This window comes from Artibeus jamaicensis, unplaced genomic scaffold, assembly GCF_021234435.1.
Source record: "Artibeus jamaicensis isolate MK-2021 breed Jamaican fruit bat unplaced genomic scaffold, CSHL_Jam_final contig_525, whole genome shotgun sequence".
NCBI classification, from domain to species: Eukaryota; Metazoa; Chordata; class Mammalia; order Chiroptera; family Phyllostomidae; genus Artibeus; species Artibeus jamaicensis.
The window spans coordinates 7,829,107-7,847,909 of NW_026521874.1; positions in this window are offsets into that span (position 1 = coordinate 7,829,107).

An 18,803-nucleotide genomic window follows, 5' to 3' on the forward strand; every position below is an offset into this window, starting at 1 on the left:
CTACCCTCAGAAGCGGCAGCACCTTTGGGCAGCGGTGCGCATGCTGAGACAGCCTCTCTGCCGGACCCCGCCCAGTCCCGCTCACTCCAGAATGCCTTGTTTACCCATTAGCGGGAGCTTGGGCCACAGGAGCAGACAGGCCGGCTCCAGGGCATTTAAAAGGTCACGAATCAAAGAGCCCAGGAAGGCAAGCTGCTGGGATGCTGAGCCGCCCAGCGCCAGGGACAAGCCCGGCTTTCTAACAGGCACCGACAATGGGCTTTGTCCGCAGAGTGAAGGAGACCCAGGGTCAGAGGGGCCGCAGGCTGCCCACAGCCCCTGGATGCCTGCCCTTCACCGGCAGTGCTGCCTGAGGTTTGGGGAAACCGAGGCTGCCTTGGGGGGACTTTCTTGGGGGGAAAAAACTGCCGTGGAGAAAACCGAGGCAGCAGAGCACCGTGGAATTCGGCCAGGGTACTGGAACCCATGGGCTCCTGAAGAGTAATCTCGAATTCCAAACCAGCAATAGAGTTTGTAAGTAAATTTAATAAACGGGGTCTTTTACAGTCACTTTCAGCCCCTGGCTGGATAGCTCAGGTGGTTAAAGTGTCATCCAAATATGCCAAGGTTGCAGGTTCAATCCCTGGTCAGGGCACACACAAGAAGCAACCCGTGAATGAGCCGATAAGTGGAAGGACACATGAATGTTTCTCTTTCTCTCACTCCCTTCCTCTCTCTAGCAATCAGTGCATAAATAAGTGGAACAATAAATCAATGTCTGTCTCTCTCTCTCTCTCTCTCCTACCTGTACCCCCTAAAATCAATAAATAAAAATTTAAAAATCACTTTCAGGTACCAGAATTTCCTGCCGACGTCTACACATACTATCTCATTTAACAACACAACAACTTTAAGAGGCATTTACTTGAATCCCCACGTTACAGACAAGGCTCAGACAGGTTACGTCTCTTGCCCAATGTCATCCAGCTTGTCAAGGGGGGAGCTGAGATTTGAACCCAGGTTTCTCAATCCAGGTTGACTGCATTAGTTATGCTGGGTGAAAACCGCCATGACACGATCTAGCATTTGGGAAACATAAAGGTGGGAGGGCGGAGAGCTGGTTGGAGGGAAAGGGGATTGTCCCTGGTTGTTTGTTTTTCCCAGTGCAGTCCAGGGCAGAAGGTGCCGCAACAGGCCGAACCGGTCAAACGGGGGGCAATACCGTGACCAAGGAGAGGCATGATGACTCAACACCGAAAGTTTTATAGCTGGTAGAATGTTTTACATTTTACGGAGGGGAGAAGGTTGTTGGCTGGCATCTTGGAAGAAGGAACGGTCCTTGCTTTGTAAGTGTGGAAACTGAGACACGGGTGAAAAGCGCCCCGCCCCAATCCGGACCGGTTCCGAGAGCTCCCCCCTTTTCAAAGAACATCAATAACAAGCATAATGGCAACAATAAAAGCAGGTAACTTTTTCCCGAGGGCTCACTATGTGTGAAGCCCTGGGCTAAGCATTATCTATACACTTTGTCCAACCTTTCCCAATGCCTCGGGGGTAAGTTCTAAGGCTCAGAGAGGCTGGGTCGACTGCCCAGTGGTGTCAGAAACGAGATTTTTAAAGCTTAGCCTGACTCCGGAATCGGGTCTCAGAACTCCTAGGCTATGCTTGCTCTATAGAATTGTCCCCCTCCAGCAAATGTTGAGCAAGAAGCCACAGTGTTCCGAGTGCTTGCTCTCCATTCACTCACCTGATCCTCAGAGAAACAGACACTTGCATGGACAACTTGTGACAACATTTTAATGGGGGAAGAAGCAGATAACAGTCGGAGGTGGGCAAAGACTAGCCAGAGGGGCTACCTGAGCTGGGTTTTGAGGGATGAGTAGGAGTTCGCCGGATAAAGGCAGAGGCAGATATTCCCACAGAGAGAACAGCGAAGGAAGAGGCAAGAACTACGGAGCATTTCTCTGGAGAACAGTGAGAAATGCTACTTAGCGAGGACGTGAGGTGGGGAATGGGGAGAGATGAGACTGAGGGCAAAGCCCCAGTGCCTGCCAGCTAGTAAATCGACGTTTAAACATTGTGGCGTCACTGTACAGTGGAATAAAGAGAAACAAGTAATACAAGTGACAATATGGATGAATCTCAAAGCCATTATGTTGAGGGAAAGAAACCAGAGCCAGACACAAAATGGGTATGCGCGGTATAATTCTATTTAAATAAAAGTCTAGAATGCCAACAACAAGACAGGAAGTGCTACTGACAGGAAGCCCACCGTGGCGGCCGCCGTGGGGGAGGGGCCCCTGGAGAGGCTACAAGGAAGCTCCAGAGAGGGGCAAACGCTCCCTCTCCTGATTGCAGCAGAGGTCGTATGGGTGTGTGAGTTTCTCAGCACTCATCAGGAAAGGGTGCAAGATTTGTGTGCTTCATTCTGGGTACGTCATGCCACTGTTTGGAAAGAGAGAGAGGAGAGGACACAGAGAGAAAGGGCAAGAAAGAGGTCTGCCTGCATAGGCCTGAGGGCGGTGAACCTCAGGTCCCAGCTGGGCTTTAGCCAGAAGCCACCCTCCTGGTCCCTGGTCCCCTGGGCCTCCTCAGCATGGCCACGTGCTTCATCAAAGCCAGCAAGGGGGCGTCTGCCAGCAGGACAGACGTTCCGGGCTTGTGTGACGGAACGGGGGCAGGACACCCCACCGTCTTTCCTGTATTCCCCTGGTGAGAAGCCAGTCACAGGTGGTAACTCGTGGCATGCGGGGAGACCCCTCCTGCAGGGCAGACAAGGGTGGCCACCGGCTGGGGAAGACCAAGGAAGGTGACGCCTGACCCTCGAATGGGGCTGAGCAGAGGCCCGGAGTCGCGTTGCCATGAGCCCCCTCCCATTTCAAATGCCGTGTGTTCTGCATAATTTTTGGAGCTTGAGGCACCGTAGAAGTCAGCTCTCACCGCTGCCTGCCTGCACTACCGAGTGCAGAACCTCTCCGTGCCCGAGTTCCCCATGCGTGATGTTGGGGTGGTCACACCTGTGGGAGTCCAATGAGATGGCAGGTGCGAAAGGCTTAGAGCAAAGATGTCAGGGCACTCAGAAGTTAGCTAGAGTTATTTTTGTTTTAATCTCACGGTGATAACTTGTTTCATTATCAGCATTCTTTCACAGAAATTGCTCACAGGGAAAGGATGGAATCGACAGTCACCAGGAGTGAGTCGCTTCTCCATCAGAGATAAAGCACCAAGGACCTCAATCCTTCCAGAAGCTCTTAGAACTTGAGCTGTTGGCCAGAAACGGTGATGGTAAGGATGCCCTTCTTTGCGCCCACCAGCCAGCTGGGAGACAGCCATGCTGAGGAGGGGCTGCAGCCTGACCCTGCTCACCGCCCTGAGCTCTATCTACCTCAAAATTCCTCCTAAAGGCAGGACCCGCCCACTCCCACCCCGAGGGCTCGGCAACCAGGCTCTGAGACCCAAAAAGTAGAAAGGGGGCCTAGTTGAATAAGTCGCTGGTTTTTACCCGGTTTTACTCTGAATTTCCCATCATTTTCATCCTTCATTTTGTCTCCAGAGTTTGCTGGCAGCCTGGCAAAGGCTGGGGACACCCCACCAACTAAGTTCATGTTTGTTATTTATGTCTCCTAACAGGTCTATTTGGAGGGGTTCCCCCAACACCCACAGAAAGCAGCACAAGTAACTTAACTTGCACTAGAAGGAATTCCACGGCCTCGGCCCAGGACGGTTCTGGAGCCGGTCATTAAAGCAGCTGGGATGGATTGGGTCCTGCGTGACCTTTTGGTAGCTCAACGACGCCTGCCCTTTAGAGAAAGAATAATTTATGAGGCGAGTCAAAGTGCAGAAAACCGAGGCAGACAGAGGAGAATGCCGGTCGGCTATGGAGGGGAGAGCCGTCGGGAAGGGCCCCGGGAGCCCGGAGGAGGCAGGCGACCAAAGTGGGTGCGGAGGGCTGAAAGGTCCCCCTGAGCCCATTCATTTGAGAAATGGGGAAACTGAGGCTCCAAGGAGGCGCTGATTTGCTCTGCATTCAATGACAGGCCTCCCGTCCACTGGATGTAAAGGTCTCACCACTTTATCTGGACATTGCACTTCAAACAGAGGGAACTTCAGACCCCCACACGGCCTTTATTTGTAAATTGTGAATAAGTTTGCAGTGAAAATTACCAATTATATTTGGAAAACATGCACCCCGGGACACAGGAGCTGCTTTCTGTTTTGTTCACTCCTGTAACACCAGGCCCTGGCGTTACGGCTGGGACACAGTGAACACTCAGTATGTTTTTGTGGAATGAGCTTAGGGCGCAAAGGTCCCAGGATGCAAGGAATTCATGGTAGGGTTGGATGGTCTCTGTGCCCAAAACGACGCCCAGCTGGGGGCCAAGTTAAAAAAAAAAACCCACAGAAGACCTACATATGCTTGGTGAGCTTCGGTTGCACCAAAGATCATCTCACGGCCTTTCAATCAGCAGGCCCAGGGCGGTGGGTGACTCCTGATGAAATTTCTGCAGCCTGAGCAGCGGCTAATGGGCGGGGCTTCCCTTTGTGCGCGCCCTCCTTGGCTTATTCTGTTACTGTCCCTGGGAAATGCTTCCCCCAGCTCTGAGTCTTCACAAACCAGCCATACTCCAAACCCCACCTCAACGCCACCTCCTCCAGGAAGCTCTCTGTGCTTTTTCCAACACAGAAGCAATCCCTCTCTTTTACACTTGATTGTAGCCAAAAGGCTGAGGAGTGATACCCCGCTCTCTTTTGAGCTGGTGGCCTTTGGGACTTTGTTTCAACGCTGCTTTGTTGGAGGTGCCTTCCCTGACCCTGCTGATGAGGTTAGATTTTCTCACTTTCTGTGGTTTTATTCTCATAACACCGATTACATTTCATTATCTGTCTTCCCCCTTTAGAGAGTAATTTCATGAGGACAGACACTATGTATCTGTCCTGTTTCACGATTGTGTCCTCAAAACCAAGCCGTGTAGTGACCACAGTGGGAGGATGGATGGATGGACAAATGGACGGATGGATGAATGCACGCACGGATGGACAAACAGATAATAAATGGATGGGTGGAGGTGTTCATCAATGAATGGTTGAATAATCCAATTAATAAACTATTCAGCAAATCAGTGAACAAAACAGTGAATGAATAAATCGATGAATTCACCAACAGACCAGTGAATTGATCACTGATATGCTGTATCTCCAATCTGCACGAGACTTTGGAACTTGCTGTTTCTCTGAGCCAGAGGAATGCAGTGACTGGAAGTGGGCTCTCAATGCTGCCCGAGAGCCCACCGCGACTCCGTCTCCCGCCGTGTGACTCTGGGTGCGCTCCCTGGCACTTCCAACCCTCAGCTTCCCCATTGGCAAACAACACAGTCCTACTGCCCACACCTCACAGGGCAGGTGTAGGTTTAAGTGACACGGTGCATGTCCAAGGCTGAGCACATCACAAGTCCTCGATAACGTTAGTTGTCGCTGTTTCGATGTTATCAGATTTACCTTACAAGGCCCAGCACCGAGAATACTGCACATACAACCCTGGCCAGGGTTGCTCGGTTGGTTGGAGCATCTTCCCATAAACTGCAAGGTCACAGGTTTGATTCCCGGTCAGGGCACATGCCTGGGTTGCTGTTTGGTCCCCAGTTGGGGGGGCGTACGAGAGGCAACCTATGGGTGGTTCTCTCTCTCTTTTTCACCCTTCCCTTCTCTCTAAAATCAATAAGCATGTCCACAGGTGAGAATTTAAAAAAACGAGCAAATAGCACAAACAGATATTTTGAATGTCTCTACCAGGACACTTCAAAATCACGGAGCTGTCAGATGTATCGGTGCCGCGTTGACAGCTAAAGTGACGAGACGTGGCAGTTAAATGCGATCGGCGGGTCCTCGCTGACCCTGGTCCGTAGGCCCACAGCTGTAAGCAAAGGGACGGATAATGAAGCCGGTTTTATCACAGGCAGATTGATACGAACAAGAGTTAAATTTCTGCAGCGTCTCTTCACCATAATAACCAAACGACGATGCCCGAGCTGATGCGCGACAGGGTCCCGGAGAGCGCTAAGAAGGACATCCTTAGGCCCGCTGAGGGAGCTGAGCTCCGGAGGGTGGAGGAGTATGTGGCATCAGTGTTAAATCTCTAAAGCTGGTACTTTTGATGTGGTTACGAGAGGCTATCTGTCCTCTTTGGAAATAGACACTGAACGATTTAAGTGTAAAAGGCCTCACTTCATGGGAGCAACCTGCCCTCGAATGTCTCAGAAAATTATACACAGATGAGAAACAAGGAAAAAGCAGAGGGAAATGGTAACAGGTGACCCTGGATAAAGGTCACGTGGATGTTCTCGGTGCTATTTTTTAAACTCTCCTGTAAGTCTGAAATTATTTCCAAATGGAAAGATTTCTGCAAACTGTGGGGTGAGTCTGGGGACACCTGGTGTTGTACAGTTCTGGGCTGTCATCTAACAGTTCCCTCGGCAAAGCCACCTACTGAATCGCTGTCTGCGGGAGATGCCCCAAGGGCCCCACGGAGGGGCCGGCCCGTGACTCCCACCCCCGCTTGGGGGCCACCACGGCTAATCCAGGAGGCACCCTTCCTCAGTCCATCCAGACTCGGGCTCAGCATCCTTCACAACCCAGCCACTTCCAGCCCCACTGAGCTGGTGGCCTGCAGGAGACAGCTGTGGACTTGACCCCTGCAGATACCGTCTCTGTTCCAGTGGGGGGCTCATCAAGATTCAAAGCCTTTCCAATGAGGTCACATCAGCCCCTGGAACACCTGTGCAGACAGTCTTCAAGTGGCATCTCAAAGACCTCAGTACCGTACCCCACGAAACGTAGACTCGATTTCACCCTAGTGAAAGGAGGGTCTATATGGTAGGAAGATTCTAGTCGTCGGGTATCTCTGTGTTTGAATGCCACCTCGGTCCCCTCCCGATCTGACAGTGGCTGCAACTCTCAGATGCAGTGGCTGCCGTGCCTCAGTCTCCCCATCTACAGAAAGGCGCTGACGACCCCCGGCTAAGGCAACACGTGCGAGCACGCCATGCCCTTTCCAGCTAAAGGACGTGACTCCGGTGACCGTGATTAGCCACGTCATCCTAATTGCCATCTCTTCCCTTTGTCACCTCTCTAATTACCCCGGCTAATGGAGCCCTGCTTCTCTGCGCAGGGTGCAACGCGCCGCTGCCCCAGGCATTGCCAACGTGGGTTTTTCACTAACCCACGAGCTCTCCCGCCTGGAGCCTGAATCACGCCAGAGTTTCAAGAGCGTAGTTACACGTCCATTTTCTTCGATTATCACTGAAAGGTTAAGTGCCCCGGCCCTCGGCCCCAGCCGCCCATCTCAGGTTTCCATTATGTGCGGAGTGGGAGGGCCTGGGGCTGGGAGCTCGGGGCCTGGCCCTGGCCCTCCTGCTAATAGAACCTCAGCCGCTCACTCTCTCGAGCAGAAAGCTTTCTCCCCGGGCACAGCCGACCAATTTAGATGGCACTCACAGCTCACTGCCGCATGTCATGGGCTCAGAGCGCTCCTAGGAGCTGGAGCAATAGAATCTATTAGGACTCCTTTGTCCCATCTTGTCGTGAACTTCTAAGAAAAAGGCACTAAGAAGATCAGTACCCAGAAAAAGCTTCATAATTGTGGCTTCTACACAGCGAATGAGGACAATTACCAAGGCAACCGGCCGATCATTCTGGTTAAGGGCAGAGGGAGTTTAGTGGAGAAGAGGCCGTTGCGAATGTCTATTGTGCTATAATCAGAGAGTAACCAACATTTTAAAAGGTCCTTGTGTAAAACCAGGAGGGACGGCAGGGCAGGGAAAGAGGAGGGGGAGGAATTAATTTCCTCTCATTTCCTGCTGGGCCTATTGATTGTGGCCTAAAGGCAAAATGGTGCTCCCTACCCTTGCACCTGGGGCCACGGGAGTGGGCGACGGGGCAGGGAGGCAGTCTGATTGTACGTGTGCGCTTACTTATTTTCCCCACTGGCCCCGGCATCTGCCACACCCACCTGGTGACAGGTGCGGCGAAGGCACCACTAAGAATCTGTAAGGACAGTACAGAGTCCCTTCTGGTCCCTTCCGACCCGTGAGAGTCAGAGTCGGAATAGTAACGGGTTCTTCTTTCGCCAGCCTGCCCTGCCTTGGGTGCTGGTGCGGTCTGATCATTTTGGGATGATGGCATTTTTCTCATCAGAGAGTCTCCTATGAATTTAGGTTGGAAATCAGTGGTGGTGCTGGGATAAAGTGACACCGGGGACCTGGCAAGTACCCAAAACTCCAGGTGTGCTTTCTACCCTGGGGACTCTGGTTGGGACTGAGTTGGGGGCTGATTTCTTCCTCCTGGGCCACATGAGGGTCCTGGCAGGGTTGGTGAGAACTTGGTGCACAGTCTCCATGAGTCTCGTCCCATAAACTGCCCAGCATGTTGACAAAATGTTCAATTACCTGTCCCATGTTTGCTCATCTCCCTGTAGAATTAACACAGCCCACTGGCAAAACAGAAAGCTACTTTTTCTGGTACTGAGCTCCCCATGACGGGAGGTATGAAAGAAGGAGGTGTCCCTAACTGAGGAGTTTCATTTATTTACTCAGCAAATACACGCCAGGCTCTGTTCTTTTAGCATTTAGATAGGAAAACGCTGTCCCCACAGCTGTTTCCACCTGGCAGAGTCCGTGACCTCAGCTGGACAGAGATAACAGCAATGAAAATAATAGCACAGCCACTCCTCAGCCTCTCCTGATTGTACCCATGCCGATTCAAGAACTCCGTCTGCTAGCTCCTCTGATTCTTTCAAGAAAACTCAGAAATTCAGAGTCGTAGGCAAAAATCTTCCTATTTTTAAATGAAAGTAAGTAGCCCAAAGACCACCACCAAAATAAAGCAAAACAAAACTGCCACTGCGGGGGCCAGTAAACACACCTGAGGGCCACCCGTTTGCAGTCCCCACTGCAGACAAAGCCACCCGGGACCGCCAGGCCCTGGGGCCAGTGGCCTGCCTCTGTCACTGCTTTCCTGTGAAAGGGGACCGCTTCAGGTACCCGTTACACCCAGTACCCCTAACTACAGTGACCACGCTGCACGGTAGGTCTCCAGAACTCACTCATTTGGCATAACCGCGGCTTCACCCCCTGGGCCCACATCTGTCTATTTGCCGCTTCCTGCCCCGGAAACCACCATCTCCTCTCTGCATGTCTGATGAATGTGACTGGTTTAGGTTCTACACATTTCACTGCTCTTCACATCCTCCGGGTTCATCCGCCCTGTCGCAATACTGCAGGACTTCCTTCTTTGGAAGGCTGCGTGATATTCCACTGTACATCTACATCACTTTTCTTTTCACCCATTCACCCATCGATGAACAATGAGGTTGCTTCCATCTCTTGGCTATTGTAAATAATGCCGGAATGGACATGTGGGCGCTGATACCTGTTTGATGAGATTCCGATTTCATTTCCTTCAGCTGTATTCCCAAAAGTGGGGTTGCTGGACTGCATGGCAGTTCTGTTTTGAACTCTCCGAGGAACTTCCGTCCTGTTTTCCTCGGCGGCTGCGCCGCTGCATTCCTATCCGTGTACCTGGGTTCCCTTTTCTCCACACCCTGGCCAGTACTTGTTCCCTTCTGTCTTTAGATGATTACCATTCTGGCAGGTTGTTTAACTGCAACATTATTTTATCCTTAAAAAAATAGATGATCTGCAAACGAGACATATAAATTCTAACATGATATCACGTACCGAGAATGGCCTAATTGTTTCAGTTTCTACAAGTTGAGAGCTAGAACCGCCAGGAGAGGAAGTGAACATGGACTAGGCGGGGTGTCGGCAGAAGGCACTAGAAGAGAGGAGCGCCGTGGCTACGCTGTCTCCTGCTGGACGTCTGCTTCTCCATGGCCCCTCCGTCTCTACGTTCATTCTCCACAAGCAGCCAGAGTGGTCTTCTCAGAACATAATGTAGACACATCACCCCCTGCTTACAGCCCCTAGTGATTCCCCAACCCATCACATTTAGAAAGAAATTCAAATTCCATCAAGACCCTATGTGGCCTGGACCAGGGGCTGACAAATTTCTACAGAGCCACACAAAATATATTTTCAGCTTGATGAGCCACACAGTGTCCAGGGCAACTACTAACTACTTGACCCTGCTAGGCACTACAAAGTCAGTCACAGACAATATGTTAATGACTGATCATAGCATTGTTCCAATAAAACTTTATTTATAGACACAAGTGGAGGGCCGTATTTCCCGTTGGCCCTGGTTTGCCCACCCCTCTTCTAGATTCTTGCCACTCATAAAGAGGTGCAGGGACCAGAAGAATCAACATTTTGTGGAGCTTTCTGGAACTGCAGACACCGACCCACTGAGTCGGAATCTGCATTTTAACCAAATCCTGAGACTCACACCCACAGATCCAGACTGACTCTTCCTCTCTCCCCTCTACTTCCTCCTACCCAGGCTCTTGTCTTCCTGTTATCTTTTTATTGAGCTACAATCGACATATAACATTACATTACTTTCACGTATACAACCTAGTGAGTTAATCTATGAATATATTCTGAAATAAGCAACACAATAAGTCTAATTGACACCCACCACCACACACAGTTGCAAATTTTCTTTCTCGTGATGAGAACCGTCCAGACCTCCTCTCTGACCGACATCCCATCTGCAAACAGTGTCCCTAACCGTGGTCACCAGGCTGCACACTGCATTGCCAGGACTTAAAGTGAGTTGGCCCCTGTCGGCCATGTCTTGCCCTTTTTGAAAGATTCCAGGTTCTCTCTCACCCCCAGGTGCCTGCACTCGCCTCCAGGGTTTTCCCTCCAGCTCTCCCAGTAGCATCCTTTCCAGCAGGGCCTTTATCACCTTCTTGAATTATCCTGCTGACTTTTTTCTGTAGACTTGTTTACAGCCCGACTTCTCCGTTAAAACGGAAGGTGTGAGTCCCAGGAATCTGTCCGGCCCATTCACTGTTATGACCCTTGAGTCCTAGAACAGCCCGGTAGAGGTGGGTTCTCAGTGAATGTTTGTCGAGTAAAAGATGAAAAGCAGTATAGAGAGAACTGTTCTTTTTTTGTTTTGTTTTTCTCAAGAGAGGGAGGACAGGGACATATGAGAAAGGAGAAGAAAGGGAATTTAATTGTAAGAACTACCTACGAGACATATCACCCAGCCACAGGCTCTGGGTTCTAAAAACATCACACCCACTCACGTCTTAATTTCTATGGCAGATGGGAAATTCGGGCAGCAATACCGTGTGGCTCCATAGCCGGACACTTGAATGTGGGCTAGTCTGTGACTTGCTTGGACTGACGGGAAATGGTGGAGTGACATCTGGGGGTTCCAGAACTCAGGTCTCAGACACCTCCAGCCCCACGTTCATTTCCTAGGAACCTGGCCCTGCACCTTGGGTCCAGCACGCGGAGAGAGCTCGAGAACTGGCGCCCCCCCCACCCCCCGCCAAGAGCCAGAGCCAACAGCCAGTGTGTGACATTCCAGCCGCCCAAGGTCCCAGCTCAGTGCCGCCACGCCACATCGGTGGCCCTGGCCACAGCCCCCCACGCAGTGGTCCCAGCCAGCAAAGCCTTGAACGAATCACAGCATCGAGAGCCAATCAACAGTGATATTGAAGCTGTGATGTCTCCTTTACAGCAAGAGATAACTGCAATAATGCTCTATAAATATTCATCCCAAGAAAGGTTCCCCAATCAGGGTATTAGAATCTGAAGTATGCAAATCAGTGACTCCCATCCCTGGGTGGAGTAAAGGGAGGTGGGGGTGGGAGGGGCCTTGTTCGGAGTGGGAGGGGCAGGAAGGACCAGACCTTTGACCTTTCAGGGCCCTGCGGCTCCCGAGTTGTCGCTTTACTGTGGTAAAATTCACGTATCATACACTTCACCAGCATAACTGTTTTTAAATGTGCAGTTCAGTGGCATTGTCTGTTCACAGTGTGGTGTGGCCATCGCCACGATCTACTTCCGGAACATTTTCATCAGGAAAAACCCTGTCCCCATTAAACGGTCTCTCCCCCTTCTCCCCTCCTCGCAGACCCCGGGTGCCCACCGGTCCGCTCTGTCTCTAAGGGTCTGCTGCTCAGGACCACGCCTGGCAGTGTGCGGACCCCAGGACATGTGACCTTGTACGTCTGGCCTTTGCTGCTCCGTGTTGGGGCAGGTATCTGCCCTTTAGCCTTTTATGGCTAAATAAATATTCCCCTGGAGAGGGCACATTTTGTCCTTCTGCTCCTCTGTCGAGGGACCTTTTAGCTACTGAGCATGGAGCTGCCATGTATACTTACCACACAAGTTTTGATTGAACCCAGCGGTTCTCAGCTGAGGTCCTTGTGGCCCCTGGGGACATCTGCCAGTGTCTGGGGCCGGGCTTTGATTGCCACCACGAAGGGAGGTGCTATTAGCATCTAGGGAACGGTGGCCGGGGATGCCATTTGCCATTTCCCAGTGCACGGATGCTCCCCCAGAGAGACTGCCTGGCCCCAAATGTCACCAGGGCCCGGGCTGGGCGGTCGGGCCTCCCCCAGCTTCCAGGCGGGTGTAGGGACCACACCAAACTTTTGGAGCTCCCCAATAAACGACAGCTTCATCTCCTCCCCACTTCAGCGCTCACAGCCTGGTGGCCGGTGGAGAAGTAACGTGTGATTCTTTTTTAACACCCACCGTCTCCAAGAGGGAAATCAAAACAAAACCCTCCAAATCAATTTGTGGGGAAAATAAAAGGATATTTCTGATGTTTTTCTAAGCTTTTCATCCTTTTTAAAACCGGGGTGGGTTGGGGGGAGATAAGTGGCAACCGAGGAATAAAAGCGAGTGTTCAAAAGCATCAGCGACCAAAAAGTCCCCAGAAAATCAAAACAAGCCCTGCTCTCAGTGTGCGTAATTACGGGTCCAATCAAGTCATGAAAGCTTTATTAGTTTAATGTGATTCCATCAAGTACCAAAAAGTGGGAAGGAGTGGGAGAAAGAAAGAAAATGGACATGAAAGAGGAGAGGGGGGGGGAGACACATGAAAGAGGGGAGCAGAGAGGGTTAACCTGGGGCGCATCTGTGATTAAATAAACTGTGCCTCCGTGTTAGACCGGCATTTACTGCAGGGGGCCGCCTGGCCCACCCCAATGCGGTCCCCGAGCCGTGCGCCTCTGCACGCGCTCCGCAAATCACTTTCTGACCCTCTGTGCTGGGCGCTGGTTGAGTCTGTGAGAGTCCAGCAATGAATGAAACAGACAAAAACCGCTCCCATTCCCCCCCCGGAGCTCACGCTCATGCAGTGGGAAAAGAAGATTTTAAACAAAATCGGTGAAACGCACGCTACATCACGCAGAGAAAAATAACATCGGGAAGAGGGAGGAACAGGAAGAGCCAGGGTTGGAGATTTTCTTTAAAAAAAAAGATTGTGTTTATTCAATTGTAGAGAGAGGGGAAGAGAAGGAGAAGGAAAGGCAGAGGAACATCAGTGTGTGGCTGCCTCTCGTGTCCTGTAGTGAGGGCCTGGCCCACAACCCAGACACGTGCCCTGACCGGGAATCTAACCAGCGACCCTTGGTTTGCAGCCCGCGCTCAATCCACTGAGCTACACCAGCCAGGACTGGGGATGGAGAATTTCACAGCATGTAGCCAAGGAGGGGAGGATAGGCCAGGGAAGACCTGGAGGGAGGGAGGGAGGGAGCCAAGGGCCGGTCCAGGGAAAGAGCGGCCCCCGCAGAAGGCAAAGGAAGTGCAAACACCCTGTGGTGGGAAGTGCCCGGGAGGAAGAGTGAGGGACCAGCGAGGCTGGGGCGGAGCGGACAGGCAACAAAGGCCAGACCCCATAGGGCCTTGGAGGGCAAAAAAAAAAAAAAAGGCTTTTGGCTGCTATCCTGAGTGAGAAGGGGGCCCTGGGAGGACTCAGGACAGAAGGGGGACACGGGGCCACTCTAGCTGCTGGGCAGAGAGCACAGGGAAGCAGGACAGAGACCGGGATGAGGCCCCTGAAAGGCACACAGTGTGGGAAAGACACAGACTCTCAGGGATCCGAGGGCCTCGCTCACTGCGCCCAGAGCTGGCCTGGAACAAAAGGCTATTCAGACACTTATAGAAATAACCCGAGCTGCACACTAGCCTCCCCACCCAAGGCCGTGGCCTCCAATACTGGGCCCCCAGCATGGCCCTAGATGCCAACTTCTGCCTCCCCCAGGGTCACACCCCTCCCCAGGCTGTGCTTGTAAACCTAGTTGTAATTACCATCCGGGTACGACACAGCCAGCAGATGGGAGATGCCCACCATGGGCAAGACAGATCCCAGGAGGAGGGGGCTCAGCAGGCCACGGGGCCACTCGGGGCAGCACCCAGGGGTTCAGGAGGCCCGGGGGGTGGGGGCCATGTGCACAGAGGCTTTGTGGAGCTTCCCACAGGAAGGAACGGGTGAGGCGGGGTGAGGTAGGGTAAGCAGGCTTAGACAACTAGTTTGAATAATGTCGGGGGGCCCTGGGGTGTAGGGCTGTGTCTGGCTGCCTGGTATCTGGCCCTGGGGTGAGGAGGGTAGGTGAACAGCCACCCAATAAGTGACAGCCCAGTAAGGAAGGTTATTGGGGGCGTGGACTCAGGATTGGGTGGAGTGCCCATAAAAGGTAAGCTTGCAGGCAGTCATTCACCCACTCTAGGGACTGGACAACCCTGGGGAGGGGCCCAGACATCACAACATCAGAATGAAAACACGCGCTTAATACAGGGCAGCCCACATCGCCCGGACTGGTCCATGCAGGGCTATGAAGGCCTGGGGCTCTCGTTTTCACTGCTGTATAGTATTCCGGCTATAAATCCACCCAGTTTTCTATTTGCCTATTACGGACACTTGGGTGAGCAGGCAAGTCGCAAAAGAATTTCTCCAAATGCCAATCGAGAAAAGATGCTCAACACCATGACTCACCTGGCAAATGCCAATGAAGACCCAAAGGGGGACTGTTACTGCCTACCCACTAGCATGGCCAGTATTTCACAAAGTGGAGAACACCAGGGGTTGATGCCTTTTCTCCAAGCCTGGTTCCTGGCTGAGAAATCGGCTGTGTCCACCCAAACCCAAGGAAGCCAAGAACCATGGCGACGGACCAGAGACTTTGAATCCACAGGGTAGCTCTTCCATATAAATGCCAGCCAGGCAGATTCCCCGGCCCCCCATCCTCGCTCCAGCCCCGATCCAGCCCAGCTTCCCCTGTGACGACAATGAACCCAGGCAGAAAGGAACAGGGGCACACACATGTGGCCACAGCACCACGCCACAGAGCAGGAGCCAATGTGTGTGCCCGGGCAGAGAGTCGGCCCGCGGACGGTCCCATCTCTTTGACCTATTGCCTGAACCAGGACCACATTGAGCCTTGTTCAGCTCTGGTTGTTTTGATACGCATCCAAATGGCTTTCAGAAAATAAAAATAATCTAAGACGCTCCCGTGATGGATACTGAAATCTGAACCCTAAAAGCCCTCTGACTGCGGTGCTCCAGGTGGCTTAGAGATACGTTCCACCCCCCGCCCCTTTAATCTAAATCATGTTCCCAGACAGCACAGGGCCTGGTATAAATTGTCTTCTGCACTAATCTTTTATACACTTTTATGCTTGTCTGAGATGATTGGACATGACTCATTCATGGTTCTGTTTTCAACCACCACTGGTCTCTTCCAGTCGGCAACATCTGGTTTTTCGCAGTTAAAGGTTCCCTTTGTCTATCACGCAGCTCTGCCGTGTTCCTAGGAGAAGGGGCGTCTACCCCAAGGGCTGGTCAAATGCCAGCAACTGCCATGCGCGATAGTGGAGGCCAGACCATCTGCTCTGTTTATCGATGCTGATCTGCAATTGGATGTCAGCTGAATCAAAACTGCCAGCTCTGTGGTGGAGGCTGGTGGATTTCAACCTTTTTTTTAGTTGTTTTGGTTGCAACCCCCCCTTTTTTTCCCTGAACAAAATTGAAATACAATTCTGAGAGGGATTCATGGTCCGGGGGAAATACACCCTCCCCTCTCCCCTCGGGAGAATTCCCGGCGCACCTTCTCGGAAGCAGCAGAGGTCCGGAGGGCTGCTGGAAAGGCATAGAGGAGACCAAGTTCATGGTTGCGTTCTGGCTCACGCAGGTGATTTTGATTTTTCTTCTGCTTTTTCTGGTTTTTAAATTCTCTATGACCAACATTTATAACTCTGTAATCATAAAATAAATGGAATGACTTAAAGAGAATGAGTCTTGTTTGACGTTTCTTCAGCGTACCTCATAAAGCATCCAGCCGGTTTCTGGCAATTGGTCCGTAAGTATTAACCGAGTGTGAAATGTATGCCAGGCATCGCTCTTGGCATTGAAGATACGGCGGTGAACAAGATGGAGAGCGGCTGACCTCGGAGATCTTGACAGTTTAATGGTGGGAAGACAGGCACAGGAATGGCTCTGCTCACCGGCACCTTCCAGCAAGTTGCATGAGGGACCCGTGCTTTCCACCGCTGTCACTAGGAGCTCCGTGGCTTTAGAGAGCCCATAGGACCCACAGGGAGGAGACTTCCGCCCCAGGACTTAGTAGTAAATCCCAAGGAACGCAAATCTGTGGCTGCCTCCAGTCACTCTGGACCGCTTGCGCTAGTTGGCCAAGAGGCAAAGCAGTCGCTAGGCTGACAAGAATTTATCCGTTCTTCCATAGATGAAAATCTGGGTTTCCAATGCTTAGTGGCTATGCATGAAGCTGCTATAAAAATTCCTGCACGAGATTCTGTGTTTGTGTTTCTCTCGGATGAATACCTAGGAAAGAGACGCCTGGGTCACCAGGTGGATGCAAACTTAACACTGCAAGCAAATCCCCAAAGTTTTCCAGAGGGTTGTGCCATTTTATGCCCATGATGTGTGGGAGTTCTAGTTTCTCCAGATCCTTGCCAACATTTAGTGTTGTCAGATTTTTTATTGTAACCGCTCCCATGGGCATATTGTCAAATGAGCTGCTGTTGTGGTTTCGATTTGCATTGCCTCGAAGGCCTACAGTGGTGAGCACCCTTCCTTTGGTTCACAAGCCCTTCCTGTTTATTTTCTTCTCAAATGTCTTTTCAAATCTTTTTCCATTTGAGGGAGTTGTTCATCTTTTCATTATTGATTTATGGCTGCTTTTACTGTATACTACATCCAAGTCCACAACAGATACCTGTGTTAAGCCTCATCTGGGGCTTGTCTTTTTAACTGGGTCTTTCGTTAAATAGGAGTTTCAATTTTGATGAAGTGCTACTTATCTTGTGTATGTGTTTTTATATAGTTAGTGCATTTTGTGCCTTGTCTAAGAAATCTTTTGGCTACTCCAAAGGATGCTGAGACATTCTCTCACATTTTCTTCTACAATGAGAGGGTCTATGATCCTTCTCAAGTAAGCTTTTGTGTGTAATGCAAGGGAGGGGGTTGAAGCGAAGTTTTCATGTGTTTATCTGACCTGCTCCAATACAATTGGCTTCCCTTCCTAATGAAATTGGGGTATTTGTTAAAAAGCGGGTGTGTGTGTGAGTCAATCTCAATCGATTTCTGGGTGCTGGATCCTGTTCCACGGACTTATTTGTCCATCTTCAATGTCAGGGTCTTGCTCAGCTTTTTCCCCTGTCTTGCCATGTTTCCCTCACCCCCCTCTCCCAGGAGAATTCTCTTCAATCACTTGAATAACATTCTCATCCCTGTCTTCAGGGAACTGGACCTAAGACAGCAGACGACAGACATGCAAGTTAATAGTTAAACGAGCTAATGGTCATGTGCTCATCCGTGGTAGGAATAAGCTAAGTTATGACGGTACTGCAGGAAGGCTCTGGCTTGGGGCAGTAGCTGGGAGTGCAGAGAAGGCCTCTTGGAGGAAGAGGCATCAAGTCAAGCCCTGAGGAATGACAATATAATTGGGTGGTCGAAGTGGGACAGGGGAGATGATCACTGGGGCCGAGAGGGTCTGGGAACTGAGAGGGGAGAGTGTGAGTGTGAGGTGACCTTCAATGTCAAGGATGAAGCCATGGAGCATGATGGTGAGAGAAGGGATGGAAAGCGGGTCAGAGACCCAGTTGCTGAGCCCCGCTGGGCATCTACCGCAAAGCCCTCCATGTGAGCTGGGGGCTTTGAAGAGGGAAGGAGTGCAGACCATCCCAAAGCGCCCATGGGGAGAGAGCACCACAGACACCTGGCTGTCCCCAGGCACTGACACCCGGGGGGCAGGGCAGGAGCTAGAGCCTCGCTGGGGGCTGGAGGGGAAGGCAGCCTCGGGCACGGCCAGGTCACATTCCACGGGAATGTGATCAGTGGTTCTCAAACTTGAGTATGTGGCACAGTCACCTGAAAGCCTTGTCACGGCCCAGAGCCCTGCCCCAGGGCTTCTGATCCAGAAGGTCTAGGCTGGGACCCGAGACTTTGCATCCCTAACAAGTTCCCAGGTGCTGCGGGCTCAAGGAGGACACCCTGAGGACCGCTGACTCAGGCAACAAGAGGTCAGGAGGGAGAGTCATGGCGCGTTCCTCAGCTCAGTGTGGGCAAGGCCACTGATGGTTCTTTGTGCATAAAGTTTTATTGGCACACGGCCATGCCCATTGGCTTGCAGGTCATCTGGAGCCGCTTTCCCGGTGCAGTGGAAAGGACAAGGGTTTGCGACAGAAACCATGGAGCCTGCAAAGCTTAAAATATTTACTGTACGTCTCTTAATGGAAACAGTCTGCCAACTTCCATTCTGTTTTACTACTCGACTTCTGAAATTCTTTCTTCCTCACCCGAGGGGATATTTATTATTTTAGAGAAGGGGCGTGCAGAGGAAGAGCGACATGGATCCATTGCCTCCTGTATGCGTCCTGACTGGG